Below are 16,943 nucleotides of genomic sequence, written 5' to 3'. Positions count from 1 at the left end.
TTGTATTCTGCCATGACAGATGGTGGAATTTGAATTCAATAAAAATCTGGAATTAAGAGTATGATGATGACCACAAGTCCATTTTTGATTGTTGGAAAAACTCATCTGGTTCACTAATGTTCTTTAGGAGAGCAAGCTACCATCCTTACCTGGCCTACATATGACTCCAGACCCACAGTAATGTGGTTGACTCTAACAGTCCTTTGGGCAATTAGGGATTGTTAATAGATGTTGGCCTGGCCAGTGAATGAATAATAAAAACAAATCTTTGAGCAGATCACTTACAAACTTCTACAAACCACGTAAAAAAGAGACTGTTTAGTTTGTTTCCAAGTCTTTTCATTGGAAATGTGCATTGTAACTCATGAACAACATAGGGAAGACTTTCTCAAGAAATATTCATTCATGAGACTATTTAGAGATACCTTATGTTAAAGCATTCATTTACTACCATGTCATTTGTTGTAAAATGTCAGGTGACCTTTCAATGCTAGATTTAAAATCTTCACGTAAAAAAGGAAATTGCTTGCTGTAAATAAAATGCTTTAAATTCAACAGCCAGCACAATATTTTGACAATCTGACATTAAAAATGTGTACTTCTAGTCTTCATCTCTAAGAATAAAGTGCATTTAGACAGATTTATGCAGTGTTATAGCTTTGAAGATTTTCAATATAGGATTTAAATAAAGAAAACACGAGTCTGAGGCTCTACGTAATCATTCTTTCACAGAACTGGTTGAATTAAATCTCTTATTCCATTTAATAAAATGGAATTTGACTTATTGAGTCACTGCAATCAGTAGCCTTGACATTATGCCGACATTTTGTTTTGTCTAAGGACTTGATGTCAACCTAAATCATTCTTCCTGATCTTACTGAAAAAGAGGGAAACTTGTGTTAGTTTGATTTGGTCATACACAGTTAGGTTTAAAAAAAGCCATTATTTTGTTGAAAGCTTGAACTAATAACAGTACGGCAAGGAAACAAGGCATCTGAGACCTTGGAAACAGTGGGGCAAATTTCTCCTGAATAAATGAGATTAAAGGTCTGAAAAATAAACAGGATGAGCATGAAGTGAAATGGATGACTTCAGATGACAAATTAGGTGCAGAAGGAGAAATAAAGAAACAGAGAAAAAAAGATTTAATTAAGAGGGAAAGAGCAGAGATAGGAGAAGCAAAGGAAAATAAACTAAAACTTAGCATTTGAAAAACAAAGTTCTCAAACAATTTCTAACCAAAAGGGATGAACTGCACAGTCTTAGTTGTTCACCTTCAAAACAAGAGTAATTGATTCCTTAATTATCAGTTTTCATAATTATCACAATTAACACATAATTACTCAGCTTGATAGTCTGTGATAAGACCAATGGGAAAATTCAGCAATCATATAAAAATCAAGTTAAGTAGGGTGTCATGGCACAGTGGTAGTGTCTCTACTGCTGAGTCAGAAGATGTAGGGTCAAGTTCTGCCTGTCTGAGAGGTGTCTCATAACATGCTTAAACCTCCCAGTTTGACTAAAAATAATTATGACAATCAAGGGGTTGTAAGGGTGAAATACAATACTCATGAAGCTTTCACCTGGTAAGGTGAAAATTAACCAGGGGGTTAATTTTTGGCAGGGTATTTCTTCCTTTCTTGAATCTGCTTGCAAATTAGTAACAGTGTCTTTCATTCACATGTTCGGAAAAATATGAGCACTTGCTGTTCTGACACAACAGGTCTTATGGCTCTCTATTCTCAATACCACAAGACTTATATTCATTATTGTTTCAGTGATAGGGAAGGTGGAGTTCATTATATGAGAAAAGAGGAAAAGAAAAGACAAAGATACCACAAGAGGACATTTAAAAATTTATCTAAATTATTAAGATGAGGAAAAATTATGCACTTCATTGAACATACACAAGTGAGATGATTTCTGAATCATAGGCATAGCCTTTTGACTTATTTTCAATAATAAAAACTTTTTCTTTGGTAATGATGCTATTTCATTCTGAATATTTTAGCGTTAAATGAATGCTTGTTTCCTCAATGGCAAAATTCAGGGAATTTAGAACATGGATGTGGAGAAAGTGGTCTATAGATTAAAGAAGTTAGGGTTCAGAGTGTTTGATTTTGATTTGAACAGTGTGAAGAATTATAGTTTAACAGTGTTAATGCATTATACAAGGAATTAGCTTTAAGTTGGAAGGTATCAGCTGGTACTTTGGGAAACAACACGGGGACAAATTGCTTAAAATGAAGTGTAGACACTAGAACTCATGCAGTAAATAGGAAACACAGCAGTTGAACCCTTAACTCTATGATTTTGTATGAGCAGCATTCATGAACAGATTAGGCTCAACATGCTGAAACTGGAAGAGCAGCTACCTGGCATTTTGACAAATTGTGGAAAGCATAAAACAAAACTTGGAACTGACATTCTATCTGAAGTTAAACTCAGTCATCATTACAATAGAGCAATTCCTCATTGAGTTATGTAATTAAGCGTTTGTTGCAGTCTTGAAATAATGGGAAAACTTAACCTAAAGAAATGCATGGATTTTGATGTGGGTAGGGGACAGGCACAGTTAAAAGTCCCAAAAATAATTTGGAGGAGGAGTTGGGTCTAAAGGCAGTCAACTGATATTGGAGGACGGCAAACAGGACAGGGGATGGAGTTGGATGATTAGCAATGATCCTAATGAATTGGGGAGCAGACTTAAAGGCCTGAATGGCCTACTCCTGCTCCTAGTTTCTATGTATGTGAGTGCATCAGGAAGTGACTCCAAACCATTTACATTCATGTTTAACAGAAACAGATGAGGGTCTTTGTGCTCAACTCCTCAGGAGCAGCAGGTTATCTAAAGTTCTTATCTTCTTCTGTTCTCTGCCCAAATGCAGGTCTAACCCACAGTGTTCTCCCATCACAGCTAGAACAAGGAGACAGGTCCTGAATTCGCATCAGCCAGAGAGGGGATTGAATCCTGTGCTGTTGACACCAATGTTATCCACATTTACTGTACAGCTAACCAGCCCAGAAACAGATGTGCTCATTTGGTAAAATACATATGCTTCAACAGGTATTTTCTAAGACTGCCTATTAAACATTGGACAATTGTTCAATTAGAGTGATATTTCAGCATTTTTTTGATTGTTGGATTTAAGACAAACCACATGAATTAGGAGCAGAGGTATGCCATTATGCCCTTCAAGACTGGTCTGCCTTCCATAAAATCACAGCCAATCTGCTTGTTTCCAGAGCTTCCTGACTATTTATATGAAAAGGAGAAAATGCAATATTGGTTGAGATGGCTGAGTCAAACTCATGGAATAAACATTTAATACTCAGCTGTTTTCTTAGCTCCCAGTGGGAAGGCTTGTTCTCAGTACTTTTGATGAAAGTTTACTTTGGAAATTTTTCAAATCACATTAGGATTGGAGGTGCCTTCATTGCCATGAATTGTTCCTGATCCAAATTCAATGTGACCAACAACAGACACCCGTGGTTAGGTGATCCACATTGGAAAGGGGAAAATCTTGGAGCAGGTATTATCATTGACAAGGCATACAGGCAGAGATTAGGGTTCCTTGGAATTTTAAAGCTGCAGTACTTAAGTTAGTTCAGGTTGTTGAGTCAGGTGGTGGTAGCTACCTGCAGCCTCCCAAGCGTGCTGCCTCCTGCTGGTATTGGTGTCCAGACATTATCAGTGATTATCAAAATGACAACCATCTGTAAATGTTTGCATCTGGATCCTTCAGACCTCTCTCAGATGCAGATCTAGGATTTCCCATTCAACAGCCATGAATGCACAAAACAGGTAATCGAGAGATTATTCTCTACTGATTTGTACTCTAACCACAATGAATCAAAATGAATGGCTGCTAAGCTTTATAATTCTGGCTGGCATCCTAGATGGGCAAGGCAAGTTTCACTGCATACAAGTGGCAATCCTGCAGCCCAGATCAAGTAAGAAATACAAGGACATCAACTGCATTAATATGCAGCTGGTGTGTGGGAATGAGAGTTCATTCACACTACCTGCCTACCTCATTGAACCAGGCTGTCTGTAAGATCAGTAAATGATGAGTTAAACCAGCTGTCTGATGATCACGAAGTGCAAAGTGCAAAAGTGCCTAAGGCGTGAGTATCTTTTTAAAGATAAAAATAACATGACATTCACTCATCTGTGTCTTTGATATTCAGGAAGCTGTTAATCAGAACAGGTCTATTTAATACAATAAAATGATCAGTCAGATATCTACAATAAAGACATGACTGGAGGAGATTTCAAATAGCATTGTTGTTCTGATGGTGTTTTTAATGTGCCTTTGATGCATGATGATTAAGAGTTAGTACGAAAAATGCAGAGACTGGGTCTAGGCTCAAAATGTCAACTCTTCTGCTCCTCTGATGCTGCCTGACCTGCTGTGTTCCTCCAGCTCCACACTGTATTGACTCTGAATCCAGCATCTGCAGTTCTTACTGTCTCCTGCTGCTATTGTTTTCCCTGAACTAAAATCTCAATCAGAGAATTCACTTCCTTGAACTTCTTGGCTACCCTACATGGGCCACTGAACTGGGCTTTTAAGGATTCACCTGAATTTTGGTAGGAGCATTCACACAGTCTCCAGGCTATAAAGTTTCAGCACTGCCACATTTGCCTGCTTTTTATTTCGTCATTGTTGAAAAGATTTTCCACATGTTCTTGGTCACTTCACCGGGTAGTGAGGGCATTACCGTAGCTCTGCTACATCACAGAACTTGGAGACTTCCTCCTTCAGTTCCAGAGATTTTCTAATCAACCTGTTCAGAGATGATTTTGCTGACCTATGGACCAGTTTGGACTTGAACCCAAGCCTCCTGGCTCAGACATAGGGATACTACCACTGTACCACAAGGGCCCTCTCTTTCTGTTCTATAAACCTCTCCTTGCTTAGTTTCAGAGGCCCTTATACTTGGTACCCATGTACGAATACAGACAGAGTAAACTGGGTCGATGCATTGGTGCATCCCTGTTGAGTCTCAGAAGAAAATTCAGTCCTTTACCCCAGTCATGAGCATTCACATGGCAGTATAGCCTGATCACTGCTTTTGGAGTTTCGTTCTACTATTCTATCAACCCCTCTGACTGGGGTTTATACACTAAAGACTTCAGCCAATTCCTTTACCATTGTCTTGGCAGTTACAGTTCTCAGGTAAACAGCTTCTGAGAAATGGGCAGCCACATCCAGATGGTAAGGATATACCAGCAGAGCCCTTTTGTTATGGGCAGGGCTTCCACAGTTCGCTAACACCTTGCTGAATGGTTCCCAGAAGGTAGCACGGGAATCATAGATACAGTTCTTCATGAATGTTGGGGTTTTTCCAGAGCCTGATGGCTGTGGGAATATCTGCAAAATATTCCAAAATCCTTGTAGAGCTGTGGCCAGAAAGGAGTATTGGCAGATGCGGGCTTGTGTTTTGCTCACACTAATGTGTCAGAATTTTACTTTTTCACATTTTGCCAAGAAGGATAGGGCCAGCAAATGCATGGGAGCTCTACTACTTGCAGCTTCCCTTTCAAGCCATGTGCCATTGTAACTTGGAATTATGTCACCATTCCTTAATTGTTGCTCAGCCAAAATCATGGGACTCCCTTCCTAAAACCATTATGATTGTTCTTATCACCATGCTCCTTGGCGTACTATCCCAAGGAGCACACCAGTTCATGCTGGCAGGTCATCACTATCTTCTCCACATGCTAATCATGGTGTTCCCATGTAACTGCTGCCCTTGCCCTTCCAGATGGTAGTGGGTTTGGAAGGTACTAAGGTGTCTTGCTGAATTTCTGCAGTGCATCTTTAGATGGTACACACTGCTGCTACTGAGCATTGGTGGTCGAGCAAGTGGACATTGATGGATGTGGCGCCAATCAATTGTTCTGCTTTGTCCTGGATGGTGTCAAGCTTCTTGAGTGTTGTTGGAGATGTATGTATCCAGGCAAGTAGGGAACATTTATCACACTTGTGCCTTGCAGATGGTGCCTTGAATTGGTTGTACAAATATGGAGAGTTAGTAATCAGTGCAGCATGAATGATATAGGCTGTGATTAACTAAAATAGAGCTCTCATTAAACAGAGTATAACATTGGTAACAGAGGATAGTTGAACCAAAGTGTAAAGTTTTGGGGTGTGACTGTCCCACCCCTGCTTTCTGACAGTAAGCCTTCTATCCAGTGGAAGAATGAGGGAAACATGTGGACTTGAATAACTTCTTTACCAAAGACACAACAAGATATAGTCTTAGCATTTTCAGTAATATACACAAGCAGGATCAGAAGCAAAGTTTTTTTTTCAGAATTCTTACTTGAGATAATTTGAACAAGGATGAAGGTTTGGACAGATTGTTAACTTTCATGGATAAAATGTTTTCAAAAAGATGATTTAACAACTGCTTATGAGTTGTGGTCAAATTTTGAAAAACTTAGAAAGATTGATTATCGAATCATTGAATAGTACAAAATGAATTCCAAAGATTTCATTTGGAAATTCCCTAGACTGTACTGGTATTTACGTTACTGGACTGTTGTAGTATAAAATACCAAAAATGACTTCTCCATGAGATATATGTGAAACCAGGCTGTTTTGCAAGAAGAGATAACACAGTTTGGAGCTGGAGGAACACAGCAGGCCAGGCAGCATCAGAGGAAAGTTGACATTTCAGGTCGGGAAGCGTGGTGCATCGGTTTCCTTGCCAAATTGCCCATAATGTCCAGGGATGTGCAGGTTAGGTGGGTTTACTGTGGGCAATGCAGGGTTACAGCAACAGGATAGGGGGCTAAGTCTGTGTGGGCTGCTCAATGGAGACTCAACTTCCACATTGTAGGGATTTAAGGTAATAAGTAATTTTTCTAATATATACTAAGTAATTGAAGCTCAACAGAGAAGAAAAATGAAACCAGACAGACCACTTGGCTTTGACCTAGGCACCTGAAAAGACAATGACAGAAACAGCCATGTTGACCCTGCAAAGTCCTCCTTACTAACATCTGGGGGTTAGTGCCAAAATTGGGAGACTAATCTCACAGGCTGGTCACAGACTGCCACATAAAAACCTCTGTTTTATTAAAATGGACTGATTCCTGTTAAAAGCAGACCCTGACATGTTTCACTACCATTATTCAGGGGATCCTTCAGACATCTTTATGATTTTGTAGATGATTTTTTTTTGTGGGATGGGAGCAGTGTATGTGAAAACATTGTCATAATTGGCCTTAAAGCCAAATTCAAAATTTGAAATCATGAGGCTTTTCGTCACATTAGGGGATTGGAAAGAAGACAGAATGGGGTAAATGTCATTTTGTATCAATAATCTTATTTGGAAAATGTTAGGGCCATTGTTATTGTCAAAGTAGGACTTCACAAAAGAATGCTGTGTCTTCCAAATTGAAATGAATGAATTGCAAAGTCTAATTAGAAATCTGAATTGATTGGGCACATAAGCAAGGCCACATGAATTGAAGTATTAGTATTGAAAAAAAAGCTATAAAAAATCCAAAGATGGAAGATATTTTTGAGGCAAGTGAGGGGTAACAGATGTGATTTGATTGCCTAAATACGGGAAGCTAGTAATCAGTGCGGTGTATGTTTCGTGCAATGTAGTTAAACTGAAATAAAGCTTTCACTGAAAATGTGGACTTGAAGATAAATGGTTTTGAAGATTTCAAGTATATAATATTGTACAGGTCAGACTTGCCCATCGGAACACGAGGCAGCGTGCTGATTGAGGACAGTCATCTAAATTTTATTATTTTATATCCAAAATTGTGGATTTCTATTCCTCACTACCACCACAAACATTGCCTTTGGGATACCTGTACAACATAGATTTAAAACAGTTCAGGAAAGCAGCTCATGCCCTTCAAGGGCAATTATGATTGGGCAATAAATGGTGATCTTGTCACAATACCCATGACCTATGAACAAACTGGGAAAAAAAACACCTCTGTCTAGCCATGATTTCTGGCTACCATTGTTAAAAGCAGACCTCATTCAGCCTCAGAATAGAACCCTTAAAGAATAATTAAATATCATTCATCCAGTTGCTTAGCAACCTCAGATGATTCAAAACATATCTCACATTTTATTTCTGCTGAGGATTGGTAGGACTTTTAACATTTCAAAATCAATATTTTAAGTAAACAGGTCCTTTCTTAAAATGAAAATACACACATTCCCTTGACTTTTTTTCAATACAATAGTTTTTGGATTATAGTGTGTTATGGAAGTTTACTAATGTTTGTCAGCTCTAGGTGACTCTGTCAAATGTTGGGCTTATTAAAAATGTAGAGATTTGAATTGCTTCATTAGCAACCAATTTGTCCCTTCTTGTGTGTTCTGCCCAGTGACAGGCTTTTGATTTTTTATTTGTTAATGCTTCATCTGGAGCTGCTTTTCATGGAAGGTTTATTATTCTGTCAATGGTGGTTTGTCATTGCCTTCAGCTTTAAGGGCAGGGTAAGGAAATATGTCTCATATCTACCTCAACCAGACTGAGAATCAAACTCAGTCTGTTACTGCTAACCAGAATCAGGACTAACCATCGAACCAATTGAGTTAACCAGGCCCCACACAATTAGCTTTCACAAACCACAAAAAGTGAAGATGAGATCTTTCACATAATTTACTGTAGTCGCTTAAAAACCATTGATCCCACAGGAGGCACAAAGACTGACAGCACCTGAGAACAGAATATATCACTTGTCTCTCAGGGAGATCTGGTAGGGAAAAGCTCCCGGCCCAATATTTAAACCTCAACTAACATTACTTTCTACCTAAAAGCCGTCTCACATACAATTGAATTTTTTTTTCATTACTAAATCACTAAATCACCACATTTTTCTTCATCTATTTACTACCACCAGTAAATTACCTGTACTTCCTTTTTAATAATTTATATGCAAAGCCCACTAAGGGCAATGCAAACCATCAAAGACAAGGGAGGTGTAGGGAAAAGACAGGGGATGACAATGCTTTAAAGACGCAACCTCCCAAGAGTCTCAAATGTTGCTAAATATCTCACAAATCTCTAGGTGTGATCTCACAAAACTCAATACAATTATAAAATTACTTTCTGACTGTTGTACTCCAATTGGAATGCCATCAGACTTGCTTTAGCTTTTATTTCGGATTTCCAGGAAATGTAGTATTTTGCATTTGCAAGTTGCAACCATATTCAGTTTTGATTTAAAACATGGCTCTTTGTGGGATCTTGCATTGTGACTGTTACAATTCCAGCATTAGAACAGTGACAAGACGTAAATAGAGAAGTGATGGTCTAGTGGTATTACTACTGGACTATTAATATGGAAAATCAAATAATTATCTGTGTACCGGGGTTCAATTCCTGCCACAGCAAACTGAATAAAATATTTGTGGAATTAAAAATCTATTGTTGATTATCGGAAGAAACCCATCTAGCTTACTAAAGTCGTACAGGAAAGGGAGTCTGCCATCCTCAGATGGTCTGACCTACATGTGACCCCCAGACCTACAGCAAAGTGGTTGACTCTGAAATGGCCTAGCAAACCACTCAATTGTATCAATTGCTATGAAGTCTCAAGTAAGAAATGAAATCTGATAGATAATTTGGCATTGATCTAGGCACTGGAACTGACAATGACAGAAACAGTCTTGTTGAACGTGCAAAGTCCTCACTAATATCTGGGGGCTGGTGCCAAAATTGGGAGAGCTGTCTCACAGACTAGTCAAGCAACAGCCTGACATAGTCATACTCACAGAATCATACCTTACAGACAATGTCCCAGACACCAGCATCACCATCACTGGATATATGTCCTATCTCAGCGGCAGGACAGACCCAGCAAAGGTGGTGGCACAGTGTTATACAGTCAGGAGGGAGTTGCTCTGGGAGTCCTCAACATTGACTGCGGCCCCCTGAAGTCTCATGGCTTCAAGTTAAACATGGGCAAGGAAGCCTCCTGCTGAATATTCCTGCCTTGACTGATGAATCAGTACTCCTCTACGTTGAGCAACACTGGGAGGAAGCACTAAGGGTGGAAGGGTGTAAAATATACTCTGGGTGGGGAATTTTAATATCCACAACCAAGAGCGGCTTGGCAGCTGCACCACTAATTGAGCTGGTTGGGTGCTAAAGGACATAGCTGCTAGACTGGGTCTGCGGCATGTGGTGAGGGTACCAACAAGAAGGAAAAATATACTTGACCTCATTGTTACCAATCTACCAGCTACAGATGCATCTGCCCATGACAGTGTAGGAAAGACTGACTACTGCACAGTGCTTGTGGAGACTAAGTCCTGCTTTCATGTTGAGAATATCCTCCATCATTTTGTGTGGCACTATCACTGTGATAAATGGGACAGACTTCAAACAGATCTAGCACCTCAAGACTGGGCATTCATGAGGTGCTGTGGGCCATCAACATCAGCAGAATTGTACTCCACAATCTGCAACCTCATGGCCCTGCATATCCCCAACTTAACCATTATCTTCAAGCCAGGGGATCCAACCTGGTTCAATGGAGAGTGCAAGAGAGCATGCCAGGAGCAGCACCAGGGATACCTGAAAATGATGTATCAACCTGGTGAAGCTACCAAAAAGGACTACTTCCATGTCAAACAGCATAAACAGCAAGTTATAGGCAGAGCAAAGTTTTCCAACAACCGTTGGATCGGATCAGATTTAAGCTCTGTAGACTTGCCTCATTGAATCGTCAATGATGGTGGACAATTAAACAACTCACTGGAGGAATAAAATCCCCAATGTCACAAATAGACCATCCTCAATGATGGAAGAGCCCAGTACATCAGTGCAAAAGATAAGGCTGAAGCATTTGGAACAATCTTCAGCCAGAAGTGCTGAGCAGATGATCCATCTTGGCCTCCTCCAGTGGTCCGCAGCATTGCAGATACCAGTCTCCAGCCAATTCAATTCACTCCATGTGATATCAAGAAATGCTTGGAGACACTGGCTACTGCAAAGGCTATGGGCCCTGACAACATTCTGATAATAGTACTGTAGGATTGTGCTCCAGAGCTTGCCACTCCCTTAGCCAAGCTGTTCCAGTGCAGTTACAACACTGGTACCTACCCGACAATGTGGAAAATTGCCCAGGTATGTCCTGTACACATAAAGCAGGATAAATCCTACCCAGCCAATTGCCACCCCAGCCTACTCTCAATCATTACTAAAATGTTGGAAGGAGTCATCAACAGTGCTGTCAAGCAGGTCCTGCTCAGCAATAACCTGCTCAGTGATGCCCAGTTTGAGTTCCATCAGGTCCATTCAGCTCCTGACCTCATTACAGCCTTGGTTCAAACATGGACAAAAGAGCTGAATTCCAGATGTGAGGCAAGAGTGACAGATTTTGACATCAAGGATGCATTCCATCAAGTCAGGCATCAACGCACCCCATCAAAACTGGAATCAATGGGTATCGGGGGCAAACTCTCTGCTGGCTGGAGTAATGCCTCCACATAGGAAGATGGCTGTGGTTGTTAGAGTCAGTCATCTCAGCTTCAGGACATCTCTACAAGAGTTCCTCAGGGTAATGTCCTTAGCTCAACTATCTTCAGCTGCTTCATCAATGACCTTCCCTCCATCATAAGGTCAGAATTGGGGATGTTCACTGATGATTACACAATGTTCAGCTCCATTCTCAACTCCTCAGATACTGAAGCAGTCCATGTTCAAATGCAATAAGATGTGGACAATATCCAGGCACAGGCTGACAAGTGGCAAGTAACAGTCATAACATACAAATGCCAAGCAATGAACATCTCCAATAAGAGACAATCTAACCACCACCCCCTGGCATTCAAAGGTGTAACCATCGCTGAAACACCCATTATCAACATCCTGTGACTACCATTGACCAGAAACTCAACTGGACTTGCCACATAAACACAGTGGCTACAAGAGCAGGTACAGGCTAAAAACACTGCAGTGAATAACTCACCTCCTGACTCCTCAAAGCCTGCTACTAACCACAAGGCACAAATCAGGAATGTGATGGAACCCTCCCCACTTGCCTGGATGGTGCAAATTCAACAACACTCAAGATGATTGACACCATCCAGGTCAAAGCAGCTACTTGTTTGACACCACATCCACAAGCATTCACTCCCTCCACCGCCGACACTCAGTATCAGATGTGTGTATCATCTACTTGATGCACTGCAAACTTCACAAAAGATCCTTAGACAATACCTTCCAAATCCACGACCACTTCCATTTAGCAGAACAAGGGCAGCAGATACATGGGAACATTATCTCATCCAAGCTTCCCTCCAGGCCACTCACCATCATGACTTGGAAATATATCACAAACAGAAACAGAAGTTGCTGGAAAAGCTCAACAGGTCTGGCAGCATCTGTGAAGACAAAATCAGAGTTAACATTTCAGGTCCAGTGACCCTTCCTCAGAACTGATGGTAGCTGGGAAAATGTCAGTTTATATGCAGATAAAAGGGGAGGGGGATGGGGTAGGGAGTAAACAATAGGATACAGCCTGAAGAGAGAGAGAAAAGCAGTTGGATAGACAAAGGGTCTGAAGAAGGGTCTCAACCCGAAACGTCAGCTTTCCTGCTCCTCTGATGCTGTGTGGCCTGCTGTGTTCATCCAGTTCTACACCTTGTTATTCTCAGTGTTAATAACGATCTGGCTGGGAGGGTGAATAGCTGTTAATGGTGACTGTTAGAGACTAACAATTGGTAGTGTGTAATGGCAGGCTATGTGATAACAAGGCCTGGTGTGTGTAGTAGGGGGCTAGGACATGGGAGAGTTTAAGCCCTAAAATTATTGAACTCGACATTGAGACCAGAGGGCTGCAGGGTCCCCAAGCGGAAAATGAAGTGTTGTTCTTCCAGCTTGTGTTGTGCTTCACTGGAACACTGCAGCATTCCAGAGACAGAGGCGTTGGCCAGGGAGCAGTGTGGTGCATTAAAGTGGCAGGCAACAGGTCACTCAGGATCTTTTCTGCGAGCAGAAGGTAGATGTTCTGTGAATTGGTCACCCAGCCTGCACTTCGTTTCCCCATTGTAGAGGAGACCACATTGTGAGCAGTGAATGTATTAGATTAGATTCTGGGAAGTGCAAGTGAAGTGTTGCTTCACCTGGAAAGTATGTTTGGGCCGTTGGATACTGGGGAGGGAAGAGGTAAATGGGCAGGTGTTGCACTTTTGCCGGGTGCAGGGGAAGATGCCGTGGGGCTATGGGAGGTGTTGGAGGTGAAGGAAGAGTGGTCCAGGTTGTCCCGGAGGAAAGGCGGACAAGGGAGGGGAGGGGAATATGTGTCTGGTGGTGTCACGAATACTTCACTGTTGCTGGGTCAAAATCCTGGAATTCCTTCCCTCAGGCCATTTTGGGTCAAACCTAAAGCACATGGACTGCTGCAATTCAAAAAGATAGCTCATCATCCCCTTCACAATGGCAGTTAGGGACTGGCAATAAGTGCTGGCCAGCCAGTGATATCCATGTCCCATAATTGAGTAAAACAAAAATTTTGAAGATATTCAATTGGTTAAGTGCATAGGGAGGTTTTGGGTTCAGGAAAGGTGCTACACAAATATAGATTTCTTCCTTCCTCCTATTGTCTTTAATTGCATGTGAAAACAATTTGACAAAATTGGTACATCTTCAGTGAACCTGGTAAAGTGAGCAATGATCTCCCCTCCCCCCACCGCATCCCAAAACCAGTCCAGCTCGTCCCTGCCTCCCTAACCTGTTCTTCCTCCCACCTATCCCCTCCTCCCACCTCAAGCCGCACCTCCATCTCCTACCGACCAACCTCATCCCGCCCCCTTGACCTGTCCGTCCTCCCTGGACTGACCTATCCCCTTCCTAACTCCCTACCTACACTCACCTTTCCTGGCCCCATCCCCGCCTCTTCGACCTGTTTGTTTCTTCTCCACCTATCCTCTCCTCCATCCCTCTTCTATCCGCCTCCCACTCTCTCCCTATTTATTTCAAAACCCCCTTCCCCTCCCCCTTTTCTGATGAAGGGTCTAGGCCCGAAACGTCAGCCTCTCTGCTCCTATGATGCTGCTTGGCCTGCTGTGTTCATCCAGCCTTGCACCTTGTTGTCTCTTGAGCAATGATTGAATATGGTTTTACAGGAGGTACTTTATCACTCAAAGAATAATTGAAATGTGAAACTTGCATCCTCAAAAGATTGTGGAATTTCAATCATTTTTTTTACTGAATTTGCTAGCTCTTTGTTGGCTAACTAAAGCAGGGAATATAGAGCAAAACCTGGTAAATGGAGTGAAGGTACAGATTAGCCATCAACTAACTGAATTATTGAACTGGCTTGCAGGACTGAGCAGTTGTCGTAGGTTGATGTCACTGCTCACCCGAACTAAAGACCCACTCCCCGCCATGGACAGGATCAATGTCATCTATAAGATCCCCTGCAGAGACTGTGAGAAACACTACATTGGACAAACAGGAAGGAAACTAACAACAAGGGTACACGAACACCAACTGGCTACAAAAAGACACGAAAAATACTCACTCTTCTCAATCCTCATGGATAATGAGAACCACCAATTCGACTGGGGCAACACCAAAATCCTGGAATAAGCTAAGGAGAGACAGTCACGAGAATTCCTAGAAGCCTGGTACTCCACAAAGAAAGCCATCAATAAACACATAGAACTCGACCCCATATACACTCCACTACGAAGGAAAACCGGAAGTGAGGCACTCCAGCTCAACGGACCCCAGAGTTTAAAAACCAGGTGGGAAAACACACCGACGCTTCATCGGAGGCTGCACTGACGATGTTACCAAGCATGGTAACGAAACGTCTGCGGAACAACAAACCAGCTCGGCGAGCCACCCAACCTCAACAACCTCAACCCGAGCTACAAATCTACTCCAAAACCTTACAAATAGAGATTAGGAACAAAACCAATATAATTGTACTTTTTCATGATTCTCTGTGGATGGTTTGCAAGGTAAGGATGCCTTGTATGGGAATAGTTTTGAGTAAAAGCCTTTCTGCTCAAACTTCCTTCAGCCTTGAATTGTGCAAATGCCATATAGATCAAACAGCAGCATATCACAACGGAACAAATGAAGAATCTTTCATTGAGAATTGGCACTTTTAATGTTAAAAAAAAGCGAAGGAAGCCTTGAGGATTGTTTCTGACCTTTGTCAACCTGACCCATCCTGAAGGCGACAAGCTAAATTTTACAGCTACAGCCTTTACTCAGTAATAGCATTAAACCTCTAATTCCCCCAAGGATTTACATCAAATATATGTTGCTACTTTAAGGATTAAATACGCTTTACTTTGTAAACAGGCAGCTTTTCTCAAAATAATCCATTGTTAAAATGTTATCAAGATATAGTTACTTCTATTAAATAATAAATATATCATTCATTATATCTTCTTAATGTTATAAAATGACTTACAATTCAATTCCTTGTATGTTAAGTGCTGCAGTCTAAGAGGTGGGATACCTCATATTAATACCAACGTATGAGAGAAACATCAAAAAGACATTAAACCTCTGGACCATTCGGAATTGACCTCCACTGGGCAAGTGAAAATCACACATACTGACTGCCAATTCTACAAGTTTCTCCTTCCTTACTCTGGAGCTTGTACCTAAGTTAGGAGAGCTGCCCCAGAGGTACAGCAAACAACAACCCAGTTATATTCACTGAATCTGACATCTTTACAGCTAAAGTCCCAGACACAAATACTTTCATGCCTGGGTATATTTCATCTCAGCACAGGACACAACAGGTTGGAGTAATAACTAATACAAAGGTAAATGGTTGTAGTTTTTGCAGGTTGTTCATTTCAGCATCAAGACATTGGGGATCACCCTTTTAGCTCTCTTTATCGCTCTCTTAAAAGGGTGATACCTAATGCTGTAACTGTAGGCCCTACGTCTGGACTCACCACATTTGGAAACATCGTTTCTATGTCCAACTTGTCAAAACTGTACAGGGTCGTCTCTACTTCAATCAAATCATCCTTACTGTTTGAATCCCTGGTGAAAACAAGTCCAGTCTATCTCTACTTTACCCATAAGACCAGCCATTTATTCCAGTGTTATGACACAGCCTAAATCAGAGTTGCTAGCACTAGATTTTCGGCAGAGTGAAATGAAAACATTCAATGGCCCTCAAAATTGCCCAGTTGTTCTTAACCAGACTTTAACAATAACAAATATCAGACACCAAGTTTGTTGCTCAAATAGAACTTAATATTGTATCATTAGTATTATAACTTCAGAGCAAACAAGATAACCTAATTAAGGTCTGTGATTTAATCCCAATCTTGTTTGATCATAACTCCCACTCACACATAGACGGACAGACAGACACAGTTATAGTGTTAATTAAAAGAAAATAAAAGTTCTAATTGGTCAGTCCAATAACCATTTCAATGATGAGTACCAGGTTTTTTTTATTATATATGGAATTCTTGAACAATACATAGTATTCCAAAGACAAAGAATTGTAAAAAAAAGTCAATAAAATAAACAAAGAGTGGTGGATGCTGGAAAGCTGAAACAAAAAAATCCCAGAAATTTCTGGAGAAACTCAACAGGTTTGGCAGCATCTGTAGAGAGAAAGCAGAGTTAATATTTAGGGTCGAATGATCCTTCAGAACGAAGAATTGTATCTTACTTGATTTCTGAAGTCACTGGTTAATACAAGCAGCTTCCAGCAGGCTCTGAGGAATATTCAGTTGACTTTTTACAAACTGGGATTGTTTTCTCTGAACATTAAACAATTCTTTAACTGACTATAAAACTAGAGAGTAAAACTCAAACTTGACTTCCTGGTCCAGAAGTTTTCAAATTAACATTGCCTTGTGCCCAACAAAATTCACTCAAAACCAGTTCAGTCTATGGTTTCTCTTTTTTTTTCAACATTCTCTGTAGCTGGCACCAATCTCCCTTAATTCAGCATC

At 40.9% G+C, this 16,943-nt stretch overlaps 1 protein-coding gene across 1 annotated transcript in view; it reads right to left on the bottom strand.

The window, feature by feature from the left end:
* Nucleotides 1–16,943, bottom strand: part of fam210b (family with sequence similarity 210 member B) — a 180,579-nt gene that overhangs the window by 147,278 nt on the left and 16,358 nt on the right. The window lies entirely within an intron of this gene.

This window comes from Rhincodon typus, chromosome 19 (genome assembly GCF_021869965.1).
Source record: "Rhincodon typus isolate 14 chromosome 19, sRhiTyp1.1, whole genome shotgun sequence".
Classification (NCBI taxonomy): Eukaryota; Metazoa; Chordata; class Chondrichthyes; order Orectolobiformes; family Rhincodontidae; genus Rhincodon; species Rhincodon typus.
Note: the sequence above shows the minus strand (reverse complement) of the source record. Positions and strands in the feature narration are given on the sequence as shown.